Raw genomic sequence first — 19,335 nt, forward strand, 5'->3', positions numbered from 1 at the left:
GCTCTGGTACTAGAAAAGCTAGATAGAGAAAAGGGGAATGGGATGGGGAGGAGTGAAGGGCTGTGGCCTACTCAGCTGTCATATGGGGAGGATTTTAACTCAGAGACAGGAAGGTGCAAGCTCCGTAATGGAAGAGACTTGAGAGACCATTGTTTGTACTGTGTGAGGGGGATGGCACATCATAATTGTATCCTAGTTCCCACATGGATATGCCGTAGCAGGGCCCACCCAATTCCAGTGACGTGTACGAATTTTAATGAATATTCATGGTGTCCTCACTGACCTTGTGAATATTTATTGGGTATAAATGCCTGCTGGCTGAATCCTGTTTTAAATGAAGAATGCTAAGATGACAACCTCTGTAGATTTACTTTCATTTAGTATAACCTGTTGCTAAACAGGAATAATACGTTTTAGAAAGTGTGTCTGAGGAGCACAAAATCTTGATTTCTGGGTTTAATCTATGTCTCGTCATCACAGTTACAGGTGCTTCACCAGGAAATGCCTACAAACTGAAGTAGCAAACCTTAGTGACATGCTTGTTCAATCACTTTGCCTGCTGACCTGTGAACAGAAAGTAAAATGTTTGGGAGTGCAGTTTTGTGAAAAGATCATGCTGACTTGTGTAAAGTGCCACTGCGCATTTTCACTATGTCTAGTATAAGTTGTCCTCTGTACATTTCCCTCTTTTTTTTTTTTGCACCTCACAGACATTGTGAATTTCGGTTATTCGGTTTATGTGAATGACATTAATTTTGCTTATTTTTGCACCTGTTTAAATGCTTAACTGTAAATGTCAAAGTCCTGCCAGCTTTTTAATTTATGTAACTAACACGCCAATATTTGACAGACGTCTTATTTTTAATTAAATTCGTTCTTTGGATCATTTATTTTCTAAACTTCAATGTTATTTCTGTGGTGATGTAAAGCATTTTGTTGCACAGCTTCATGGCTTGAAAGGTGACTACAAATAACAGTGTATTTATTTCATAAATGACTAAAGCCCTGTCGTCATGACAGGAAGGTGGTGATGGGGTCACTGGTAGCAACCATTTCCCCAGCAGCAGCTAGCATCCTGACTCGCACTGAAGGATCCCAACTTGGCAGATGCACACCTAGGATCACCAACTTAAATACTGTCAGAGCCACTAAACTTCCAGTAAGTGAAAGTGAGAGTGTTTCCCCCAATCTTCTGCATTATCTTGACTCGCTAACTGGCTCCAGCAAGTAGCCACAATGATTCCAGAGATATGGAACAGTAGTCTCAAAAGTTAAAGATGGCAAAATAGTTTCCATATATGTTAATCGACAAGCAATGTATGTATGAGGTCACTGGTAAATCTGCTTGTCAGTCAGTAATGACATTACATCTGTTTGACATGTCATTCTCACTCTAACCATGTGGGCTACTAGGGTACAATTATGCCGAAGGCACAGGGCTTCTTGAAGGAACTACTTGAAGTGAGACTATCCCTTTGCAGAGCAGACCATTGTATTCCCCTACCAGGTGCCTTGCCAGGTGCATGTGTGGATAGATCCAGGATGAAAACTAAAAACATTTGAACCGACTCCTGATGGCTACCTGGATGTCTCCCTGTCAGTTAGCTTTCACCACCTGATGGTGGGAGCAAATTGGTTGATCAATTGAGAGAGTGTCTTGATAGTCAGCAGGCAGTGGGAGCAAAAGGTTGCAAAAAATACATTTAAAAATAGTAGATATCAACATTGAGTGTTTGCACTTTAACAAAAAAAAAAAAAAACACTACATTGTAAATATGTATGGTATCAAAAAGGATAAAAGCAGCAACTTGTATTTGTACACGATTCGGTGTGACAGTTTTAAAAGGATCACATTTACAGTACTTGGACCGGTTGAAGGTTGATATTCCTGTTGGCCCCTTTAGGAGTAAGCTTGAGATGCGTGGATTAATGTGGCAACTCATATTTAATCCTTTGCCTTTTCCAGGCATCATTGAAGTCACGTATGCCAGTATTTTTTTTTTTTTGAAAATTAATTCTTTTACGCTTTGAAATTTTGTAGCCTGGGGATTTAATGTTATATTTATATTTAACATTTAAATATTTAGGGTTAAATAAGTATATATGGGTTGTGTTAAATCAGATATTACATACTTCATTTCTTGTTATAAATTGTGTTATATGGTGTAGTCAATATTCTGATGAAGTCCTTGTTTTTTTCTTTTTGGATGAAAGCACTCACTTGTTACAAAATGCCCGTAACATTTCAGTTGTCTGGGAGTATTTTTTATTTTTTTATTTTGGCTGCACCCATCTCCTAGCATTGTTATTGTTTTTAGTGTTTGCACTTTTTTGAGTTAGCATCAGAAAGTTCATGAAGGGTATACCAATTCTGTCAGGAAGTGACCAAATGAGCTCTGTTTATTGGCACTCTGTAAACTCTGCTGCTCATAAAGATGCATGGCCAATATTCAGACTGAGAACCTGGGAAACCTTTTAGCCAGACTTCATCAAGTTAAACACTTGCATTATACCAGCTGGTCTGAAAGTGCTTGTTAGGCACAAATTCTTGCATTATTTTAAGTGTCCCGTTTCAGTGGTGACCCAGGCTAGAGGCAAAGAGATGTGTGTGTATATATATATATATATATATATATATATATTTATATATGTATATATATATATATATATATATGTATATATGTGTATATATATATATATATATATATATGTGTATATATATATATATATATATATATATATATGTATATATATGTATACAGAAAAAAATAGGATGTGGTATTATTTAATACTTGCAATGGGATACATATAGGCTAAGCAGTAACTGTGTTTATGGTATGTGTAATTTAGTATGCGGTGTGTGCTATTTTTTTATGAAACTGGGAAAAAGATAAGCCTATTATGCACTTTTTAAAGCCATTAAAGTGCATATCAAGTTTATTTAGACAGCTGCCAAAACTGTTATGCTGTAGTCTTGCAGAAGAGCACGTCCATAACAGAACAGCTTAAAGTGAAAAAAATGTAGTAGATTTAAAGGTTGTAATACAGTTTGTATGACCCCAGAAAAGGTGTGACAGAGTGAAGGGCCTAATAACTTTTAAAAAGGTCTGTCCAGAAGTACACTTACTTTCTGTACACTGTGTGCAGTGCAAAATATGATTCAGCTTTAAAAACTGTAAAATACTTCACTTTTCCTGCATCTTCAAAGTACATCATAGCAGCTAAAGCTCCATATACTACAAAGAATTATGAGCATGTTTCTCCAGACATAACATACTGTTTGTGTCAAAGTAGATGTCCAGATTTATGTCTTGAGCTTCAGTGTTGAGGTTAATTTTCATTTCTTGGGCACATGGGTTATGGTTAGTGACCTAGTACTGATCCTCAGTGTAATTGTAATAGTGTTAGAAATATTTTTTCCAATAAGTTTATATTGGAATTTCTATGTTGTGGCTTATTTTGTGTTAGTACAACTAGTTTATTTAAAACTATCCAAGAAGTGTAATATAATCCATAAACATTCTTGCAAGTAGTACATATAATTGGTATAAAAAAAAATCACTCTGCTGTCACAGAGCTATAGTTGAGTTTAGTGCTAGAAGTTGGTATACTTAGAGGGTGTATGAATGATTTGACAACATATTCTAGCTTCATGTTGCCTGAGTGGTTTGTGTAGTAGTTTAATGCTGAATTCTCAACATAAGAGGTGTAAAGTTACCTGTAGAGATCCAAAGGCAATTTTAATGGGAAGGGGTAAGTGCTGTACTTAGATTAAAAAGATAAGCACATTAAGGAAAGGAGATAAAAGTTATTAAATGTGGTATGCACTGGAAAGAATCTATTTTCTGTTTGTTCTATCCTGCTTTTTTTTCTTTCTTCCTGTGAAAATGCGTGTGGCATGCAGTGGAACCACACAAAGGTGAGGGCATGCTTGGTCCCTCCTACTTCACCTAGATAATTTTCCATGATTGTACTGCTTCAAATCTTTATGTATTAATAGTTGGTTGCCAAACACATCTTGGCTTCGCTCCTGAAGGTGGAACTTTCTTAATACCCTTTCCAGCCGTACAGGCATCAAATGTGGATTCTTCCAGTCTCAGGCCAGCTGTCTGGCTTTGAAGAAGCGTGGGTAGGGAGGGGATTGGAGGAGGTGTTGGAAACAAATAAGGGATGGGGGAAGAGAAAGACTTCAGTGTAAGTGGAGCTTTTGGCTCTTTTAAAGGGGTTGATAGGAGGAGGAGGAGGGAAAAGAATGTTTTGTTACTTGAGGTGACAAAGTTAGGGATTGGGTGGGAGAATAAGATGAGAGAGTGGATAGTGGTGAAGTATTACAGAGTGAGGAGCTGGAGAAAAATGAATGTGTGGGTTCAAACAGGCCTTTGGTTTTCTGGGATGTGCTTAAAAGCTTGTTTTGAATATGATTGTGATAAATATGCAGGTATTCTAGAAGGTCATGGTCGCAGGAGCAGACTTGACATTGATTTTCTGCTAGAATAAATGGGTACTCTAGAGTTACATGGCAAAAGCTAGATTATACAAAGTTGCTGTTAATTTCTTTTATTTATTTGTAGGAGTGTAATGGTTGCAGTTAACCCAGGTATGAAGCTGCACTCTCTTGAGAGCAAGGCTATTCCTATTTGCCACATGTGCATCAATTTTTGGGCTAATTATACTGAGGAGGGGGATGTAGGGGAAAACCCCCCTGCATAGGGGTTATGAGGAGCTTTTCTCTGCACAAAAAAGGCAGCATGAATTTCAGTGGAATTCTTTTTTCTGAATTTCTGTTTCAGATTTAAATCTAAGTGCTTGAATCCAAGTATTGTAGAAATAAAATATAAATGACAGTACTTAAAGGTGGACAGCATTGAAAGGTTATTCAGCATAAAATAGATGAGGGAAAATGCTAGAAATGAAGCAAATAGTAGACAAAACAGCAATGTGTAAGTTAGATTGACAGCAGCTGTAGAACAGTAAACAAAAGAAGAAAGCTAATCAAATGCCAAGTCAAGCAATTAAAATTTTAAAACAAGTGTAAAGCACATTGCAGACTTTCTTCTCCAACCATATAACAGGTTTCAGAAATGTAATCTTTAATATTCTAGTACTTGAATTTTGGAAGACTCATGTTTTATAAGTGGAACCCGTGGTGTTATTCAGCACAGTGATCTGGTTCGCCAGTACCAAACCATACAATAGCAATTCGCGAGGTAGGTGAAATTGCACTGCAAATAGGAACCAGCAATGAGAAAAAAACTAAAGGCCAGCACTCTCCAAACCAATCCAACAATTTCTTCTTTATTTAGTCAGTTTAAAAAACATATACTGGTTTTGAAAACTGCCTTCATCAGTATGGTAATAAAATTCAAATTTTAAGTAGTTACTTATTTCCTTGAAGATGACATCACAATTCCTTGGACTCTCATTTAAAGACACATATGTAAATACACCACTTAAACTAATATTCCTTCAAACCAGGAGAAAATAAAAGTTCCTATTTTCACAATCCAAAAATGTTCCTTTATACTTAGCATGTTTTTGCGTCCTAGTTTATTTGGACCTCTAAACATAATTTTGTCAATACCCAAAAAACAAAACTTGACATTAGAATGCTGAAGTGTATGTTTAAACAAGGCATTAGATTCACACTAACATCTCATGTCACAAAGATGTTCAAATGTATACGTTTTAAAAAAATTGAAGTATTTCCAAAGTAGATAGGAGAACAAGGACATGTAACTAAATATATATATATATATATATATATATATATATATATATATAAAACCCCTCGTGAATTACAAATAATAGCTTTAATTTCATAACCTGTAGGAGTGTTCGCTGATAAAAACTTCTTACTTTTGAAAATAACAGCACACGTTGTACATGCACCACAAGGGAATGAATCCTTTAAACATTGCCATCCAAAGTAGTTTGTACTTCACGTACTACATTCAACCTTGTAGTGACTAAAATAATTTCCTATAGTTTTACCACATCTGTAAGAAAAAGAACATTTGCCAGAGAGAGCTTCCAACAAATCTTTGTCTGTAAAGTAAACCAATGATTGTGAACAATCAGGCAAAAAGAACTAATTACTCTCAAAGGTGTTAACCAACTTTAGTTTTCATCTGCTATAAACTTGATCATTCTTAACTTGATGATTTAATTATTTGTCCCTTGATTTTATTGTTAGTATTATCTAAAACCTGCTGTAATATTTTAGGGTCATACCCCTATTAATAAATCTTTGACTAACATTACCAAATATTTCCCCTTCAGAACAAATTAGTTTTACCCTTTAATAGTGTGATAAAGGAATGTTATTAATTATTGTCTAGGATGACAGCTAGATGTCTGTAGTAAGGACGTTTTATGAATTCCTTCTTATATAAGGAAGTTTTAACAGTTCCATCCAACATTTTCTCGACCAATACATCCAAAAATGAAGTTTTGAAAGTATCATAATTTAAAGTAAAACAAAGATCATTGAGGTATTGAACATATTCCAACAAAAATTCCAAATCAGATGTCCAAACAAACCAGCAGTCATCCAAATAGTGACACCAAATGTCTTTTGAGTCGATATAGATGTTATGACTGGTATCATATAGCAAAAATTGCTCAAAATATCCCATAACCAAGTCAACATGTACAGGAGTGAAAAAGACTTCCATAGCAGTACCTTGTAACTGAAAATAACACTCAGGCTTAAAATTAAAAAAAAAAAAAAAAAAAAAGCATTTTTGGTCAAAATATGTTCTGTAAGATACACAAGAAAGGTATTGAAACCTGGACTAAATAATTTAACATTATTTAACCAATATTCCAAAGCTTGCAAACCTGCCCAGTAGGGGTTCCGTTAATGAGCCAAAGCCTGCCACAGTGGGAAGTCCTTGAGGTTTTTTTTGAATTTTTATGAATCTTAGACAACATATATTTTGCATCTTAGGGTCATCCACTTTGTTGTTTCATAATCTTCCTTTCATTGATACCATCCTCCACTGCTATTTCCAAAAAAAAAAAATTGTCAATTAAATTGCATAGTGGAGTCTAAATGCATCCTAGAGTAAAACTTAGGGTCTTTAGTTGGGTAGGAACCTCCTTTTGGTATTCATGAGAATCCATTATCACAACAGCACCTCCCTTATCAGCAGAATTAGTCACTACATCAGTATTCTTGCTTAAACAGTCAAGTGCTAGTCTTTCTCTAAAAGTTAAGCTATGACGAACAGTGTCTTTATGTAAATTAAAATGTAATTCCTTGAATACAGCTTGTTCAAAAGCGGTTATATATTTTTCTAGGAGGTTGAAAAGAAAAAGGTTTAAACCTAAAAGAAATCAAAACTGCTGTGGTCCTTGTCTTAAAAAAAAATAACAATGAATTTAAATGATACCTAAAATCCTTAATATCTTGCACCAGCCTCACTTCTGAGGCAGGTGGCATGGGGAAAGAAACATTATCATTAGAAAAAGACAGAAGAAATATTATGCACAGTATTGTCACGGTTCAGCTGGGTCCCAGCCTCTATTGTAGAATTTCCAATGCCCCTTGATTTCTTACGGTGTTTGCGCTCCCCCTCTCCTACACAGTTTATTAAAGGGCTAAAATTGTTTGCCCTCTTAGCTGTGGGTAATTCAGATGAAATAGTAAGTGTCAGTCTCAATCAGTTAAAAATGTTGACTCCCCACATAGCTTTTCAGTATAGAGCCTCAAACTCTTTTCTTTTTGTTCTTTTTAGTTGTTTAGTTAGTGACATCAGATGTCAGTATGACTGTAATGCCCTGTTTAAGTATACACTTAAGTATCCTAATGATCAGTTTTGTTTTTTGGTTTTGACAAAATTATGTTTAGTGGTCCAAATGAATTAGGATGGGAAAACCTCCTTAGTGTAAAGGAAAATTTTTGGATTGTGAAACTAGAAGCTTTATTTTCTTCTAGTTTGAATGAATATTAGTTTGTTTGTATTTATATACGAGTATATGTCTTTAAATGTGAGCCCAATAAATTGTGATGCCATCTTCAAGGAAGTGATAAGTAACTCCTGAACATTTGAATTTTTATTGCCATACTGAGGAAGGCTGTTGCCGAAACCGGTAAATGTTTTTTCAACAGACTACATAAAGACTAAATTGTTGGATTGGGTTTATAGAGTGCTGTCCTTCAGATTTTTCCTATGGCCAGTACATCTTTCAGGGCTCGATTTAAGCCTTGTATGATTAAGAAGACTTAAACAAGAATTTTTAGCGATACATTTCCTTAAAGACACCAAGTAAAGTTGCCACAGAATTGTTGTAATGTATTCTATAGCTAGCCCAATAAGAAGCCAATCTGTGGAGTTCTCTTCAACTGCAAGTGACCAGACTTTGCGTTTGTAAGATCTGATAGAGGGCTTTGTGGTAGTCTGGCTTGGGAGGTGACAACAGTGGACTACAGAATGAAGAGCAGAAGATGGGATAATTTACTTAAGAGTAATTTTCATGAGATTAAAATGTGTACATTTGAAGTGCATTTTACACTGCTATTCATGTAAGCAGTGGTGGTGCAGCAGTAGCATTGTCGCCTCACAGTAAGAGGTTCTCCCGTTCGATTCTCGGCTGGAGCACCTTCTGTGTGGAGTCTGCATGTCCTCCCCGCGGTCGAGTGGCGTTCGAAAGACATGCATGAATGGGCGTGCCTTCATTGAAGGTTGGGCGTCGAGTTGGCACCTCGGCACTGTAAAAATCCACTGCCAATCATTAGTGGACCGGAGTTCCGCTGTGGCGACCCCTAACTGGGAAAAGCCGAAAGAAGAACAAACATTCATAAGCACATTGTAGAACTGTTCTGTAACAGTGGGCACTGTGACTGTAACATTTTCTTCCTACTCGGATATCTTGTGTAAATGCAACACTGTTGCCCAAATAAGTTTTGTTTATTATCCTTTTGCAATGGCTTGCATGTCAGGCATTTCCCAGACGGATAATGATAGATCTGGTAAAGATAATGATATATGCAGTTGTTCATTTTAAGGTCACTGTTGCTGTAATATTTGTAACATGTAGAAGTCAGTTGCAGGCTGCTGTTTCCCTGATCAGACTGACTGCTAGTGGTGTGCATACGTTAAGGAGTAAGACGACATCCTCCATACAGAGGCAGACTGTGGTCTCCCAAATAAGAGATTTTAGACAGTGCCGTCTTCAATTCCTTTTTTGCCACAGGCATATCTACATCTTGGTGTATAAATCAACAGTCAGGTAGTCAAGCCTATATGTCCCCAGAGCTCCTGCTTAGAAACGTCTATAGGTAAGTGCCCTGTTGGGGAAGGTTTTCTTGTTTTCTTTTCTGAAGTTGTTCTGCGAGTTTGCCAGTAAAATTTCTTGGAAAATGTTATGCTTCCCAGGGTGTGCCTTGAGCAAAGCCTCATTAGATGATGTGAATGTGTGCTTCACTTCCTGTGTGAAGAGTATCATTTAAGTGTCCTTTTTTGGCTTGGGAGAATACCACTTTTAGATTACTAGATCTGTGTAGGGTTCATGAAGAAAACTTGTACAAGTAAGGAAGTCCTTTTGAGAACATGGTTGATGCAGAGAAAGTCAGATGCCATGCTACAGATATCTGAGCATTCGTCTGCCTCATCAGGAGAAAACCTTACCCATAAGAAGACTCATAAAAAGGGGCACAAATACAGTTTAATGAAGAGGTGACCCTCAAGAAAGACAGCATCAGAAAGGCCTGAGGAAACCTCAACCAGAGAGTAGGCTTTTTAGTCTCTGGTAGAGTTGCCTGATTTGTCTACAAGTCTCTGTCCACATCTGTGACATTGGAGATGCAGGTCATTGCTTGATTGCTAGCTCTTCCCGCAAAGCTAAGAACAAGAAAGAAGGTGTGCTACATTTGCTGTAACATAGCAGATTTGTAATACAGGCTGTGGTGTTTGCCTAAGTGGAAGAACTCTGTCCTCCATCCCTATTGCCCAAAGAGTATGATAGAGAGGGACGGAAGGAGCAGAAGGTGTTAAACCATAGAGCTTTAAAAAGCATCTTTATAGCACCAAGAAGAGCATGTTACCCCAAATAAGCTGAAAAGGACAACTTATATATCCAGATGGCTTACTGCTTGAGGTACAGCTCAGATGAAGGAGCATCACCTCATCCGGGTGCATGCAAGTTGGCATATATTTTGGGGTGAAAATGAGGGAGCATTTTAAATGGAAAATGGATATGCCACATAACAAAAAAAGTAGTTTGATTTTCTAGGCTTGTAGAGATCATAGCCCCGGGTGGTTCCTTTAGTACTGAAGGCTTTCAGAGATACTTTTTAGTGGCCTCACTGCATGTAGACAGCTTGCCCTCTACACCCAGAAAACCAGATAGATTTGTAAGTCTGCTGCACTCTACAGTCTACAAATATCTTGTAGCAGATCCTGCGGCTATTCACCTGGAGGCATTCAACTACAGTAAGCTAGTTCCAGTCCCAAACACACTGCAAAAAAAAAAAAAAAAAAGAAATGTAGGTTTCTGGACAGACTGACGAAAGCTTTATATTTAAGCTACCCTGAATTTTAGGGCATTAAGTTCCCAGATACACATTAAGTGCCAATCTTGAATCATGGCTCAGATGGCAAACTTGTCTGTTGAAATTTAAAATTAATCTCTGAAATAGCAGATCTTTAAACTGTTGAAACTGGTTCAGTTCTCCTTAAATGTTATAAAACAGATGGTTGTGTGGTTATGATGTGGTAGATGCATACTTTTTGGCAGCTGTTGCTGGATCAGTTCTTAGGCACCATGCCTGACTGAAGGCCTACGTTACTGGAGGACATAATTGGAGAGCTTTTGAATGCCTCCATAGAGAAATACTGTTTGTTTGGGAAATCTTAATGGGAAATGCTATAACATTAGAGGAAAACTGCAAGGTCATGCAGACTGTAATGCAACTTTCATTTTTCAGTATAGTAAAATTATGCTTCCCAAGACTATTTGACCACCAAATGAATCCAGGGAAATATGGAAACAGATGGGCATGTCTAGTGATTTGGCCTATTTTTGAGGCAGATTGAGGCCCTTTGTACAAACTAGCATGAGGGTCAAGAGAGTGGAGTGTCAATTATAAAACTGTGTACAGAATGTAGTTAAAGTCCATCCACCCTTCATGGGGATGTCCCCAGTACCCGAAGATTATCTGTACGTAGCCTTGCCCTATGTGTAGCAGTTGCTGGATCAGGGGTTGAATTGAATGAATGCCAGTTGCGGGGTCTTGGGTGCAAAAGAACAAATGCCAGAGCAGGAAGAAGGTTTAGGATGTTCATGTTTCACTGTTGCAGTCATCACATTTGGGTTATCTGCCTGCAGGTAGCCCTCAGCCTGAATAACAGAGTCTTGGGATTTCTGCGTTGGATGCTGTCGTTTCTTCCATGACGTCAGGTCGCCATGGGTACAAAACATGCAGCCGACACCATTACATCAGCTTTTCTTGCCGTGCAGTGTCGAAGCAGAAGCAGTTCGCTACTGCCGGTCGGCTGCCTCCTGAAATTTTCGTTTTTCAAGTTTTAGACCTGAAATCCTCTAAAAGATAAGTACCCCATTGGGGATCCTTTTCTCTTGCTCTAAGCGATGTCAGAGGATGTTAATAATTGTCTTGCCTGTGGAAAGCAAATAGCTCACAGAGATTTTCATTCTTACTGCATCACCTGTTTAGGTCCAGACCATGACGTTCCTCGCTGTTGGTTTTGTGCCTTGTTCAACGCCCAAATTATTCATCGTCGGGCTATTTTTGTCACTAAAGTCGTTTGCTCTTGTTCTCCGTATTCTGAAATGGCTTCGGTAAGCCATCCGACTACTGATCTTCCGAAAAAATGTAAGGATAAAGACAGAGACAGACTGCATAGGTCCAAAACTGCCGACGAGGCAGCCCCTGATACCTACTTCTACAGATTCGCAGGCCTCTACTGAGACCCATTCGGAGGCCAGAATGCTGTGAGATGCTTCTTTGACTGTGAAACCTGCAGATGTCTCCACCTTGGATGGGTCCGGAACCACTGTGCAAGCAATGGCTTCTGAGGGTATATTCAGGCCTTCCGATTTTTATATTAAACTGACGACTTCATTTCAAACCAAAACTACCAAATTTCTCAGGCCCAGAGTTCGCATTACACCTAGGAAACCGACGACCAAAGCGCATTTTCAGGCCCACATGCCCCCGAAACAAATGCTTAGAATGGCTGAAGATGTTATAACTTTAATTAGGGGAAGCCAGCCTCCCCCCTCAAAAAGACCAAGAACTGATTTTTTTTCTGATTCTTCAGATCATGAGTCTATTGACTCTGATCCTTCTGGTTACCAGTACAAACCCTTATCTACCTATGAGGATTCTGATGCAGAGGATTCCATTCCCTCTGCTTCCCCACCAGAAGATTTTTCTTTTGGTGAAACCATGCATACCCTTAGAGAACATTTCTGCTGGGAGTGCCTGGACTACCCACAGTCCAAAAAGAGACTCAGGGAATTTTTAAACTTGCCTTAGCACAGGCCTGCAGCTATCCCTCCTGTTCTGGAAATTGTAGATGATGTGTTCTTGGAAAACGGCCTTACCCCTGATACTTTGCCTCCAGCTCTCAGGAAACCTGATGGGTATTACAGAGTACCTGACACCCACAAATTCCTCTTTAAGAATCCTACTGCAGATCCAGAGACCATTTCCCAGGGACCTAAAGGCATTAAGGCTACAACAGCCAAAAACCCTACCCCTTCGGACAGGGACTCTAGGGCTTTAGACAGATAGAGGTAAGAAGGTGTACACCTCTGCTACTCTTGCCATCAGGGCTTTAAATTGCTAGTTTCATATGTTAAAGTATCAGCCGCATATTATTGAGCTAATTAAATAGAAAATTGTTGATTCCTGAACATAAAGATTTACAAGAGTTAATGCATTCTGCTAACCAAGCTGGAAAGCATACTTTGCAATGTGGTTTTGAGTCCGTTCTTAGAAGGCATGCTTGGCTTAAGGAACAAATCTTGCCAGACCATGTCAAAGCAAAATTACTAGATGCACCATTAAACCAAGAATGCCTGTTTGGCAATAAAGCAGAAGAAGTCCTCAAAAAGATGGAGAAAAAGCTAAATCTTTGCAAACTGTTAAATATTTCCTACAGGTACAGCCACCTAGATTCAGTAGGCATTGGCCTTCTAAAAACTGGTCCTTTCCAGTCCCTCCTAGACCTTCTCAGTCCAAGCCCAGGAGCAGCAGACCACCAAGATTACAGTCTCAGGGTATGCGCAGATCTAAGCAATGGAGTACCCCCACCTCAAAAACAGGGAGTAGTAAGCCACCTTCCTGTGGTAAAATCTCGCAGTACAGTCTGATACTTCTCGGGTGCTACGTTTGCTTTGGCAGGATTCATTATGCGTGACTAGAAGGGAACCTCAAATGACAATGATGCCCTGGTCTAAAATCATCCAGGCACCTTTTTTAGTACAGAACAAAATGCCCCCCCCCCCCAATAAATAAATAAATAAATTGGTATTAGAAGTGAAGGAACCTGAGCTGCAAGTTTTCTTGATGGAAGAGAATGAAAACTTGATCCCATCCAAAGCTTTCTCTTCGTAGTTAAAAGCATTTCTCCTTTGTCCTGTCCTGTAACAGAGACAGTGAAATTTTAACAGAAGAAATATTTTCTGCCTTGTCTGAGAAGTCTTTCACGACAGTGTTAATGCCTTACTGGGACTTGGCATGACTTCACACTCATCAAATGATTTATAAAAATTATTGCATACCAAGATTATATATTCCCCGTTCTGAAGAAAGGTTGGGCCTCCTTGAAATTGATTACATGTGTAGATCTGCAATCGTGGGACTGCACTCATATCTGCTGGCCTCACAAGACCCAAACGTAGTGAAAGTTGTGAAACATGAGGAGAATAAATCTAAGATTACTTCCCTGCTTAGTCTAGCAGAAGCATATCGGTGTCAAGCAGGATTGGAAATCAAACCAGAAGTAGATCAAAATCAAGCAGCAACCGAATGTGCCAAAAAGCAAAAGAAAGAGTATAAGGTGAAGGACTAGATGAGAAGGCAAGAAATGTGGACAATGCATAACTATAGTTGCAAGTATAGAAAACATCTGGAAGAGCCTCATGTTGATCAGGATGGGAACGCAGGAATGGTTAAGGAGAGGTGAATTCAAGCCGAGACATGAAAGGCCAATATTGGTGGCCCAAAATAGTTGGCTACGTACACATTGGTTTGCAAAGTCCATTGAACATATGGGAGAAACAGACAAATGTAAGTTTTGTAAAATAGAATTTGAAACGGTTTCACATTTGTTTATTTTTATTTATTTATTTGTAGTTGATTTACCAGGATAGTCCATTGGTCCCGAAGTACCCGTTTTCAATGGAGTCCTGGGGAGAAAAGCTCCAAAACAAAGTACAAGGAATTACAAGTAATTGAGGTTCACACTTTAACACTTACAATCATATTAAACAGATCATATTAAAAGCAATTATCAACAGTGGTAATAAGGCAATAATAGTGGTTGATAGGAGTAGTCAAATGTGGGTCTAAGTCAAAAAGGAGATGGTTTCATAGAGAAGGGTCTAAGTTATAAGTAGTAAAATTCTAGTATTCTGGTTACATTTTATATGTAAAGTATTGCATAGCAAATGGCAATAACAGTTGCAATATGATGCATCTTGAAAGGAAAGTAGAATTTGAGACTTAAGGAAAAGTAGAATTTGAGACTTATTAGGAGTTGTTGCTTACTTATGTTAAACTAAGAGAAGAGGCAGTCAGTAGGGGATGGGTTGAACTAGGAGGGATGAGAGCAGGAGCATTCCCAGGAGGATGATAAATGTGTATGCAGGGATTTTTTAAAAGCTGGGAGGTTTGTAGTAGTGCGGATGAAGGGGGAAGGGAGTTCATTGGCGTGCCAGGGCAAAGGACAGCAGTTTTTTTTCCTGGAGAGTGAAGAGGTTTGTACAGTTCTATTAGATTTTGGTTATTAGATCTTAGGAGTCTTTGAGGCATGTGCATTTTAAAGGTGGAGGTGAGTGAGAGACAGAGGGATGGTTGGAAAATGAGTTTGTGGGCAAAACTGAGCTGAGTAAAGGACAGATAGTTAGGAAGCTCAAGCCAGTTTAGTTTGTGGAGAGATGCACAGTGGTGGGTAGATGCTTTGTGGCCAGTGGCAAATTTTGCAATTTTATTATAACATGTGGACAGTTTTGTTTTAAGGGATGATTGAGGGTTTGTTAGCATAGGAGCGCCGTAAAGAAGGGAAGAGATAAGGAATGTTGTATGTAGCCAGAGTGAGCTTAGTAGTTGTAGAGAGGAATTGATTTTGGCGATAAAGCATGCCAAGTTTAATGTGGGTTTTTTTATGTTTAGTAGTAAGTGGCTATTGAATGTGAGTTTGTCATCAATCTGGACCCCTAGTAGTTTGCTTTCTGATACTAGTTCAAGAGGTGTGTGGTTTTGGCTGATGATAGAGAATGTATTTTTGTCAATGGTTGTGTTTTTGAGGGGGTAAATATCATAAGCTTGGTTTTTGATGCATTGAGAGCAAGATGATTGTTTTTCATCCACTGTTCAGTGGTAGAGAAGGCATCTTGGGTTAATTTTAAGAGAGTTGGAATGGATGTGGCTGTGCAGATAATTGTGGAGTCATCTGCATATTGAACGAGTTTGCCGTGGGGAACTGAGTGATAGAAGTCATTTATGAATATATTGAAGTGGAGAGGGCCCAAGATGGAGCCTTGTGGGACTTCAGTGGGTGTGTTCAGGAAGGGGGAGATGGCTGTTTTCCATTTGACTGCTTGTTGCCTGTTGGAGAGATAGCTGGTGAACCAATTGATGGTGGCAGGGGAAAGGTTTAAGTTAGATAGCTTAGTAAGGAGAAGGCTATGAGATATAGTATCAAAGGCTTTAGAGAGGTCGAGAAGGAGGGTGGATACAATACAGCCAGAATCTCTAGCTGCATTTACAGTTTCTAGGAACATGTCATTGCTGGTTGTGACATACTAATGGCAGAAGGAGTGTATACTGAAAGGCATTACTGGAAAGGCTCACCCAGATTCTGCTGCAGTTTGCTGTGCGGGAAAGGTTAGTTTGCTTTTTATTTGTGTTTTGTATTACTTTATTGCCTTTTTCTATTTTATATACTGTGATTTGTTTTCTTTACACTGTGTTTTACTTAAGACCCGCGGTAGTGGTGCTGCTGTAGCGTTGTCGCCTCACAGCAAGACGTTGTCCAATTCGATTCTCAGCTAGAGCGTCTTCTGTGTGGAGGCATGCGTGAATGGGCATGCCTTCGTTGAAGGTTGTGCGTCAGGGCTGGTAACTCTGCACGTAAAAATCCACTACCAAACATTAGCGGACCGGAGTTCCGCTGTGGCGACCCCTAACAGGGATAAGCCGAAAGACACAACAACAACAACACTGTGTTTTACTTGAATTCAGCTTTTTAATTGCGTACTAAAATTTGAAAAGAGACCACAACTCTGTCTCTTGTGATTCAGACAGAAATTTTTCCCACGCGGTTACTGTTGTGTTCTTAAACACCACTATCTTTCTAGTTGCCTGCCCCTTATGTTAATTTCACCGTATATTTCATTTCCTCTCTGCATTTACTGGTTGGTGTGAGTAAGCACAAAATTAAAATTTTGTGAAATCACTCCCCTTTAACTATTTAAATTTATTGGGCATCCTACTGTATTCCATAGTACCAGAATGCAAAAGTGAATACCTCCTTTCGATCTGTCTTGCTGTTTTAAAAATAATGACTCTAGTCTCCACTAAAACTTAACTTAAAAGTTACCTACTTTCACATCTAACTACTCTAGTGCACACTGCAGTGTTTAGGATAAGCCATTTTTTTTTTCATCTTACCTTTAAGCATCTATTGCAAGACCACCTGTTATTGTAGAGCCCACATTCTCCCTCTCGGTAGTCATCTTGGGATTAATGCTTCTGTTTTCTCCTGGTAAGAGAAGGGGTGCAGTTACATGATTTCCTGGAGACTGCTGATCACCAGAAAGCTTAATAACTGCTTTATAGGTGACATCTTAGAATCTGTGCTTATATTCTGACCCTGGTGAGAGTGTGAGCAGAGTGCATTGATTCCTGACACTTTCTGGTTGGAGAGTCAGTGTCTGTGCTTAACATACCTGATTGATCTGGTTGCTATTCGAGTCATCTACCAGAAAAAGGCTACAAGCCTGCAGACCCTTACATCACCTGGGACAAGACTGTGGATCACCAAACAGGCCATGGCTTGCTTCTCTTCTTGGGATTGGTGCTAAAAACTAGCTAGTTTTAGCTTGAACTAGCCAGTTTTTTTTAGTTTCAGTACTCAAAGCTGTTTCTTTGTGCTCGGCACTTGCTCAGAACTCATTGTAAGCACTAAATAAACTACAGACTTCTACATCACTCGACTTTCCTCACTAGTCAAGAGAAAAAACGTTCTTAGTACTTAAATTCATAAGCACCTATCCAGGCATGTCCATGGGGTCAGCTCCTGGTGTTTTCTCCTGTCCACCTGATGAATCTAGGCATCTTGGGGCAATGGGGCAAAGTAGCAATTGCCTCATGTACACCGACAACCAACTCCTCCTACCACCCAACACTACAGCCTGTGAGAGATGCACTTATATAGCCAAACTGGAAGCCAATCTCTCTCCAGCCAAGACTGGATTAGACAGTCAAGAGGAGAAGGTTAACACCTGCACCACACCACACTCAACACATAGTCCTTCAAAACCCACACATAGAAACACAAAGCACACACCCACATTCATGGCAGCTCTCAATAAAAATCTGCCCAAGCAACAGAGACCTCCCAAGCTGAAATGCAGACAGCCACCCCCCCAACACTACCCAAATGACACATTGCCCACAAAATCAGTGTGCCACTCAGCCTCAGCCCATAAGGCAAAACAACATACCCAACACACTAGTCATAGGTGACTCTATAGTCAGACACACTGATGTCCCACTCACCAGGCTAAACAAGGAGAAAGTTACTGTTGGCTGCCTGTCGGGTGCCAGGATCAGCCACATAATGCACGTACTCAGGTCACTCCACAACAAGTACAAATACGACTGTGTCATTGTCCATGTTGGTTTGAATGACCTGAGACGTACCTCCTTGGTCTCCATAAAAAGAGACATGGAGGAGCTCTGAGATCCTGTAGCCCAGGTAGGTATGATCCTAGCCCTGAGTAGCATCCTGCCATCACCCAGAATGATACCACAGTACAAGGACAAAATGACTGACTTCAACAATTGGCTAAGCTTCTGGTGTCATTCTAAGGGGATCCAGTATCTGTCTGCCTGGTACGACATGTTTGACAGACCACGTTGCTTTGCCAGAGATGGCCTTCACCTGTCACCCCTGGGATGCCGGATACTGGCTAAGGTTCTTGCCACCCCTATAGTGCCATTTTTAGGCATGGTTCAAATGCCAAATTCAACACTGTAACAGGTACAAGCAAGCAAACTCTATGAGGGTAATGCTACTCAGTGCTAAACGTCTAAACCTCAAAATGCACTCACTTGAGGCACTCCTTAAAATGGAGAACATTGACATCTGTGCAGTGACAGAGAACCCGGTTCAAGGCTCCAGAGAGCACCCCTGCATTACCAGGCTATAATTCATACCACACCTTTCGTCCATCTAACCTGGACCGAAACACTAAAAGCAGAGGTGTGTCCATATTCATTAAGGATCTCCACTCGTCCAGGCTAGTTGCTCAACATAATGCATCTGAAATGATCCAAGTGCAACTAACACTGGGCAAGATTGCAGTCCAGGATGTTCCTCGTGTTTCACTGTTGCAGTCATTACATTTGGGTTATCTGCTTGCAGGTTGCCCTCAGTCGGCCTGATTCACAAAGTCTTGGGTCCTGCATCAGTTGCTGTCCCTTCTTCCATGACGTTAGGTCGTCAGGGGTATAAAACATGCAGCTGATGCCATTACATCTGTCTTTCTTGCCATACGGTGCCCGAAGCAGTTCGTAAGTGCCGGTCAGCAGACTCCTGAAATTTTCGTTTTCGAGTTTCAGAACCGAAGTCTTCAACTAAAGCTAAGTACCCCGTTGGGGAAACCTTTTCTTGCTCCTTACTGATGTCAGTAAAAGTTAATAATTGCATTACATGTGGAAAGCAAATATCTCATAAAGATTTTCATTCGTACTGTATTTCTTGCCTAGGCCCTGACCACGACGTACCTTGGTGTCGGTTTTGTGCTTTATTTAATCAGCGCACTATCTGTCGTCTGTATATTTTCATGTCTAAATATTTCAGTTCTCAGTTAATTATCCAGAAATGTCGGTTAGCCATCTGACTACCGGGATTCCGA

At 39.5% G+C, this 19,335-nt stretch overlaps 1 protein-coding gene across 6 annotated transcripts in view; it reads left to right on the top strand.

Annotated features, from left to right (window-relative positions):
- Positions 1-19,335, top strand: part of ARHGEF1 (Rho guanine nucleotide exchange factor 1) — a 3,019,431-nt gene that overhangs the window by 1,337,409 nt on the left and 1,662,687 nt on the right. The window lies entirely within an intron of this gene.

This window comes from Protopterus annectens, chromosome 8.part0 (assembly GCF_019279795.1).
Source record: "Protopterus annectens isolate FY-2018-M chromosome 8.part0, PAN1.0, whole genome shotgun sequence".
Classification (NCBI taxonomy): Eukaryota; Metazoa; Chordata; order Ceratodontiformes; family Protopteridae; genus Protopterus; species Protopterus annectens.